This window comes from Pan troglodytes, chromosome 15, assembly GCF_028858775.2.
Source record: "Pan troglodytes isolate AG18354 chromosome 15, NHGRI_mPanTro3-v2.0_pri, whole genome shotgun sequence".
NCBI lineage: Eukaryota > Metazoa > Chordata > Mammalia > Primates > Hominidae > Pan > Pan troglodytes.
The window spans coordinates 14,960,047-14,968,401 of NC_072413.2; the positions used below are offsets into that span (position 1 = coordinate 14,960,047).

Consider the following 8,355-nt stretch of genomic DNA (forward strand, 5'->3'; position numbering starts at 1 on the left):
TATAAAATATCTGTTGTATAATTAATCGTGTGCTTCTGAATAAAATGGATGAAAGCATAGTTTGCATTATAAGCATTAATTCATTAAAATTTACCCTGAACATTGTTATTTGGTTTTATTAGCAAGAAATATAGCACTTGGAATGGTTTACTAAATACATGTGAAGAACTCTAGATCATAAAGAACCTAAAATACAGAATTTTCAGCATTATTATAATCTATTTAATTACACTTTCAGGTTTATTTGTTACTGAAACTTAGTAACTTGATTTTGGGAGTTTTATATCGCGTCTGTGTCTTGTTTGTTTGCACAAGTTTGGTTATGGTGAAGTGCAAAGTATTTTAGTAAAAGGGATTTGAGCCACAGATGACAAATAATTACAGGAACATATAACATAAACTACACTTGGACTTTAAAGCAGGTTTAGATTATATTACTTTGGTTATTTTTCTTTGTTTTCAAAAGGGAATGATGGGTTATAGCTATATGCCCAAATATTTAGGCAAAACACGACAAAAGAAGGGTGAAGAGACCTTTTATCTAATGGCCAAAGTAGAAGGCAGCACTCATAAAATATACTGTTTTGTGTAATAAGTGAATGGAATCTTTACACAATTTTTTGCTAGGGTTAATTATTTAGGAAACTTTTCTAATTGGCAACTACTTCATAGAAAAACTTGATGCAGACCTATATGTGGAACTTCCCTTTATATTAACTTGCTGAAATTATTAAAGTTAAAAGCTTGTTTTTCCAGGTTGATACTCTCAAGACCTACAAAGACCAGCACATTGAAGCAATCAGTTGATTACCGTCATGATGCCTGCGTATGTTTATTTCATGTCAGACACACCTGAGGTCTGTAATTGAACACATAAAGAGTGCAACCATGGAAGAAACAAGGTTGGCTTGTGGTGTTCCTACGGCAGCATCAACACAGCTTCAAGCGCACCATGAGCATGAGCACTGCCAAGAAAATATATTGGCTCTCAACTCTCAGAATACTGCCATGTCTAGAACTTTTGGCCTTGCCAACCACTGGGCAGTAAGAGACAGTAACAAATCACAGCAGATACTGTTTCCTTAGAGCAATTAAATTACATCAGAAAAACTAAGCTGAGTGATAACAAAACAATTTCTAAATGTCAGGAGCCTGTATCAATTCATTCATAAGTTGCTCATTTCACATGTCCTCGGTGTTGCTTATGATTCTACTCATGGGTCATTGTCACCTTTATACCAGGATCTAGAGGACAAAGCAGCCACTCCAGAATATTGAAAGTTACTGTAGTCAAGGAAAAAAAGAATGTTGTGAGGCACGCTCTGAATTTTTGCCTCTAGAAGGAAACAGACACTTTAGTCTACTAACATTTCAATAAGCAAAAGGAAATCACATTCCATAACTGAATTAAACAGGGCAGTGAGCTATATCCTACCATGTGTATGAAGAAGCCAAAAAATATGTAAGCAATCCTAATGTTTATCACCTTAAATTTATCCATGCATGCTACTGTGGTCACTTTCACTGTAAAAGCAGTCATTGCAGAATCATCACTAGTATCTCAGTATATTAGTCAGGGCAATTAATATTAGTTTCTGAACCAAACTGCAAATATCTGTGACTTAACACAATTTTTTTTTCTTCTCATTCATATAATAATTCAGTAGAGGATTAACTTTCTGAAATTCCTTAAAGGTTTTCACTGAATCCTCTGCATTTAATACAAAGAGGAGTATGAGAAGCATTCCGTGAGGTATCTTATAGCTCAGTCTAAAAAGTGGGAAATATAACTTCTACCTACATTTCATTCACCAGTGAAATGGTCTCATCCTACCTGCAATTGAGGCTGAAAAATACAGCATTTCCTTGTGGTCCAAAGAAGGAAATAATGTTATCATCTCACCAATCTCTGTCAAGGTCAGTCATTCTGATGCCAAAATATCTGCTTTAATCTTCCTCCCATTATAAAACACACCGACTTCTCTCAAAATGAAAAATGCAGAGTTCTTTCAAGGTCTGGCATCCAGCTCAAAATGCAGTATCTCTGGCCACTCATAATTATCCCAGTGAAGTCCAGATAAGGTCCTCATTTCTCAGTAAAATCTAAACTTAAAAGAATAAATATGTGTCCTGTGTACAAATACGCAACGGTGAAGTGGGAACAAGGTGGCAGCAATAAATACATCTCTATCACCACAGTCATTTGTTCTTGACTATTTGCAAATCATTTCAGGAAGACATGGTGAAACATCCTACACTGTGAATGGCAGAACCCCATGTGCACTGCAATCTCATTTCCTACCCTCCGGAGGAGTATATAAACTTTTCCTACATAAATAATGGCCACATTTTTGTATCGATACATTGTAAGTTCTAAGATGTGTGTGTGTGTGTGTTTTTTTAAGAGGAATTAAAATAGAAAAGCATATACCTAAAAGATGTTCCTCGGGATATATCTGCATATATTCTCTACTCTTGTCATTTTAAATAAAAATACAGTGGTCCCTTGATATCCTCAAGAGATTGGGTCCAGGACCCCAGAGGATACCAAAATCAGCACATATTCAAGTAATCCTGTGGAACCAGAGTATACAAAAAGTCAGTCCTCCATATCTGCGGGTTTTTCATCCTGTGGCTACTGTATTTTGATCCACATTTCAATGCAGATGCTGATTTTTTTAATTAAAATAATCTCTATATAAGGGGATGCACACAGCTCAAGCTCATGTTGTTCAAGTGTCAACCGTACTTTTTTATTTCTGTCCAATATAATTTAAGTGACATAATTCTGTGAACTGCATGTCATTAATTACATATACTAAGAGGTGGCATAACAATGTGTTTAAATTCCAAGAAATGGTGGCTAGCAAATTTAGTTCTCATCTCTGCTCTGCCACAGACAAGTTCTGAAGTCTTGAGCAAATCGTGAGTATCTGTCTCTAGCTTACTCATCTTAAGAAGGAGCCAGTAAGTGGCAATTATCTTTCAGTGTTCTTATGAGGAGTAAATAACCTGTACACATCAATGCTTAGAACAGAGCTTGCCATGTGGTATTATGTCCGGAGTTGGTTCCTGCCGGTGGGTTTGGTGGGTTCGTGGTCTTGCTGACTTCAAGAATGGAGTCACGGACGTTCCCCATGTTACAGATCTTAAAGATCGTGTGGACCCAACGAGTGAGCAGTAGCAAGGTTTATTGTGAAGAGCAAAAGGAGAAAGCTCCCACAGCATGGAAGGTGACACCAGCAGGTTGCTGCTGCGGGCTGGGGTGGCCAGCTTTTATTCACGTATTGGCCCCACCCATGTTCCATTTTTGTCCTATCAGAGTGCCCTTTTTTTCAATCCTCCCTGCAATTGGCTACTTTTAGGATCCTGCTGATTGGTGCGTTTTACAGAGCGCTGATTGGTGCATTTTACAGAGCGCTGATTGGTGCATTTTACAATCCTCTTGCTAGCTACAGAGCACTGATTGGTGCATTTTACAATCCTCTTGCTAAACAAAAAAGTTCTCCAAGTCCCCACTCCACCTAGGAAGTCCAGCTGGCTTCACCTCTCAGTATGTTCTGAATAAATTGGGCTATTAAATATGTGATATGAATTAACCAAGCAGAGAAAAAGTTACTAGTGACAGGGAAAAGGAGAAAATATGTATTCAATATTATGTTGTAAACAATTTATAAATATGCTTCACCTATGAGTTTCTTCTCAGTACCTTAGAAACTATAACACCATGGAAAATTTTGGATAGTTTACAGAAGTGCATTATTTGGTAATGTGAAAAATAAGATGGTCGTGATAAAGCAACTTGGGAAAAAAGAAATGGCATGAATCTTGAGAACACGTACTTTCTGAGAATTTTCATGTTTAGAAAAGAGCAAGCTAAAAATCTGGAAGCGTATTTGTTCACAGGCAATTTTCAATTGGTCTCATGCATTTCTGTGCATCTTGCAAATAGAAAGGCACTAGCTTCACATTTATTACAGGTTTTCCTTTTTAAAGATCTTTATATAGTGGATAGCCCTGGAAGACCAAGATATTGTTTATTTGTGGATGAGAGAACAGATTTGTTTATTTTTAAGTAAAATGAAGATAGTATTTCCTCCACAGAAAACATCAGACAAGTGTGCTTACTGCTCATTTATTAAAGATTTAAGTTTCCTTTACTTGGAGTTCTTCATCTGTGACACAAACTGTGTGTAGCATCAACTTGAACTCCTTGTCATCATCTCCAGTAAACTTGAGGGAAAACAGGAACCAGAGCAAAGATGAAGCTCGTGCAACTCTGTGCTGTGCTGCAAATAATGGAAGTCTTTCTGTCTCTGACCAAACAGTTATGTGTCTTCTGCCAGCATCCATAAAACTGAAGCAGGCTAACTTGTAAGCTCAGATCCTTCACAGTTCTTGACAATAGTCCCTTAAAACTGTCTGCAGATGCACATCCCTTGGAAAAATTTTGCATCCTTTTAAGAATAATTAATATCCTAGTTAATGGCAACTATATGACAGGATAGGTCACTTTAAGCTTCTACCCACATTACTATAACTTTTAGGTAAATAATGTATATGCCATTTTTTCTAAGGTTATCTAGCCATTTTTGATATAGAAAACAATATTGTGTAAGATAAGCTGAGCATATTTTTCACTTCGTTTTTGTTTTGCAAAACAATTTTATTGGTTTTGTTAATGCCCCAATCATCAGTACTGCTTGGTATAAGAGCCGAGTTTGAAGAATTATCATGTTGCAAATGTATTTTGCTCAGTTATTTCAAATTAGTAGACAGAATTGAGAAGTGGAAAATTTTAGAAAAATCTTGGTTAATCATACTTGGAATTTGGTTACATAATATCTCTTTCTCTTTTGGGGAATACAAAGGTTCATAAACTAGTGATAATCTTCACTCTTGGAACCATTAGATGCTATCGTGATGTTAGCACAGAAGATAAATTTATAATGTTGCAGTGAGGTAAGGAAATAAAACATGTAAGTCTTTGTAAACAACACTATGACAGCCCTTGCAGGCTAAAAATTAGACACCAAAGCATTTTTTGTTACTTTTGGAGAATAAAAGAAGTGTGCCCCTCAATGTCTTGTGGGAGAAAATATATAGTTTGATACACTTGTCAATATCTCTAACTCAAAAATGATGAGTATAAGGAGTGACCCTTATTGTAGTCTTATATTTCTCTCCAACAATTAAGAGAGTTGGTGGAGATGTTTTTTCCATGAGTTCATCCCGGGCCCCAGGAGATTTTCATCTTGTATTCTCTTTATAATCCTGTCTTAGTGTTTCATCCTCATGGCTAAGTTCAGCAATACTTCTGCATTCCAGACAGTAAAATGTGTAAGAAGAGATGTAAAAACAATTGGCTTTGTCTTTATGGAGATTAACTTAAATTTATGCTCATAATATAATTTATATTATATTTGATCAAAATTAAATCACTGATAAGAGACTATAGAAGGTAATCTCCTGCTTGTGGTCATATGTACTTAGGATTCTATTACTAAACAAAATGAAAGAATGCATTATATGGACAATTAGTGGTCTCCAGTACAAAGAAATTACCAGGTCATTTCCAATTCTCAATATTAAAAAAAAGTTTATTTCTTACTGCACTATCAAATTGGAAAGGTCAGTACAGGGGCATTCAATAATAGTAAAAATATGAATAACAATCACATGTATAACAACAGAATCATTTAAAAAGATGTATATTTAAAATGTGATTATTGCATTTTATTTCCCCTGGCAGAAAATAATAAACTGGAGAAAAATCACATTTGATTGACGTCTGTTACATGGATTTTTAAAATTTGTATCAATGAATGCTTTTTAAAGGTAAACTAATCGAGGCCTACCGAAGATAAATAAATCTTTAGTTATTTTGGTAAATATATTTTACAGTTTCATTCTTTTTCAACTTAAGTTAGATAATAGGTACCATATTCTCTCCTAATGTAAATGTTTATGAGCATTGAAACTCCATCTGGAGAAAATAGAAACACTTTTAATTTAAATGACGCTTGAAGAAGGAAATGTATAAATGTATTCAAAACTGTAAGTGAAAATGGGAAGGTCCTATTAAAAAAAAAAGAAAGGACAAACACTTTCCAATGACCTTTCTATAATATTAGCAAATTTATTATGATCTGTTATGAAAGACTGTTTTGCCTGCCTTGTTTCTACTGTCTCAACTCCCTAAGTACTAATTCAATTGAAAAGTAACTTCAGGTATGGGTCCATTTTAATGTCCCTCTACAAGATCTGCAGTGCCATTAATTACAATCATATAATCTTAGAGCCAAGGACCCTTAGAGATTATCTAATCCTATTCTATTAATGCATGATGAAATGGGCTTAGCAATCTGTCTAAGGTTACACAAATTCAAAAACACATAGAAAGTTTTCATAATCAAATTAAATTAAAAGTATAAAACAATTATTGTCACTAATTTATGTATAAGAACATATTAAATATCATTTTATATGAAGTGATTCTGATAATTTTAATGAGTTCATAACAATGCTTCTAAATATTTCACAATTTTAGTTTATCATCCAAATATGATAATAATATACACTTTTATAAGTGAGTCTTCTACAGTGAAACTTACTAATTATAGGAAAGAGAAAATCATGGATAAATAGGGTTGTATCAAACTCTTAAAATGTACATGTGGAAATTTAAAAATATCCTCTTGCCAAGGGGATGTTGATGTCATTCCATAACAGGATTGACATGTGTAATTAAAACAAACAACAAAAATTAAGAATATATAAATAATATTTTAAATGCTTGAATTTGTTATTTATAATGAATATTGAAATTTATTTAGTGAGATAAAAGGTTAACAAATTCTTGAATATAATTATACTACTTTTATAATAAAATGCATCCAAGCTGAAATCTCACTTATATTGTCAACTGCTTTGATGGTTCTAGACTCATTTCCCTATTTTTGGTGAGTCATAAGATGGATGACACACATGCTCAATAGCAGGTTATTTTCATGGCTAAGGTTTATCATAGCAAAAACTACAGAGCAAAACCAGTTCTACTCATATTTTTAATGAATAGTAAACTAATGATATCTTGTTATTCCTATGCTTTGTCTATCATACCTACACATAAATATAAGCACTGGTAAGTTCTGGTTCCAAACATAGCTTATATATGAATGCCATAATCATTCAACATGCATACATTAGCCTTGAATTTTGAAGATTAAAAATTGTTTGTAAAACTATCTAGAAAAAATTTATTATGATTACAGCCACTATTAGATTTCAAAAGGGTTCATCAGAAATCTCTGAGGTATATAATGGGGAAAGAATATTTTGACTACCACTTTAACAGGTCTGCTATTTAATAATATTAGTTTCTTTTTAATTGATGTTTCATGGACATCCAGAATACTAGCTATAAAATCATATATGCTGCATAATGCAAGCAAAACAAAAGCACCTGTAAATATTACAGAAGACTATACATGTATGTATATCATTGCCATAAAATACCTATATACATATATGTATATACACACATAATTGTTTTCACAACCATGATATTATTACTTACAAAAGCATGCAAATTTAGGGAGATGGCTAAATAAGTTATGGCTTTTTCATAAATTGTAAGCCTATTCATTATAAAATATTATTGAGGATCAACTTTCATTTGTTCACCAACAAATTATTGAGCATCTACTATGTATATTCTAGGCCCATTTCTAGGGATTGGGGAAAAATAGTGAAAATAACATTCAGAATGTCTTGGCTTCACAGAGCTGTTGTTCCAGTGTTGGGAGAAAAACAGTAATTAATACCACAAAGTATCATGTGTTGTATGCCAGATGGTTTAAGTTCTATTCTAAAAAATGTGGCAAAGAAGGGGAATAGAGAGTTCTGGGCACAAGAGGTGCTGGATACTGAACAAGATGGTTGCTGAAAGCCTCACTGGGTGGTATCATCTGAATACAATGAGTGGTTATGAGAGAATGAGCCAAGAGTATAATTGAGAGAACATATTTTCAGGGAGCAGAAATAGCAAATGAGGCCTTGGTGTATGAACGCACCCGTGAGGTTCCACTAAGGATGCCAATGTGATACAGCAGAGGACATGAGGTCACACTCCATGGGGAGATGGTCACATAAAGCTTCTTAGAGAATGGTAAGAACTTTTGTTTATTTAATTGGCAGCCATGAAGGGTTTTACACAGAAAAGCAATCGCCTCTTTAAAGAATTAGCAGTAACAGTTTGACTGATCTGTGAAAAAAGACCATAGCATAGCAAAAGAGAAAACAGGGAAATTAGTGAGGAAACTATCGTGTAAACTATTGCTGAAGCTGTTCTAA

The 8,355-nt window shown here is 34.2% G+C and overlaps 1 long non-coding RNA gene across 1 annotated transcript; it reads right to left on the reverse strand.

Annotated features, from left to right (window-relative positions):
• Positions 1-4,119: 4,119 nt before the first annotated feature.
• LOC134808269 (uncharacterized) lies at positions 4,120-8,183 on the reverse strand. Its single transcript, XR_010150858.1, has 2 exons — positions 8,076-8,183; positions 4,120-4,457 (listed from the first exon to the last, which is right to left on the reverse strand). It is a non-coding gene; the product is annotated as an uncharacterized LOC134808269 (long non-coding RNA).
• Between the last annotated feature and the right edge of the window lie 172 nt (positions 8,184-8,355).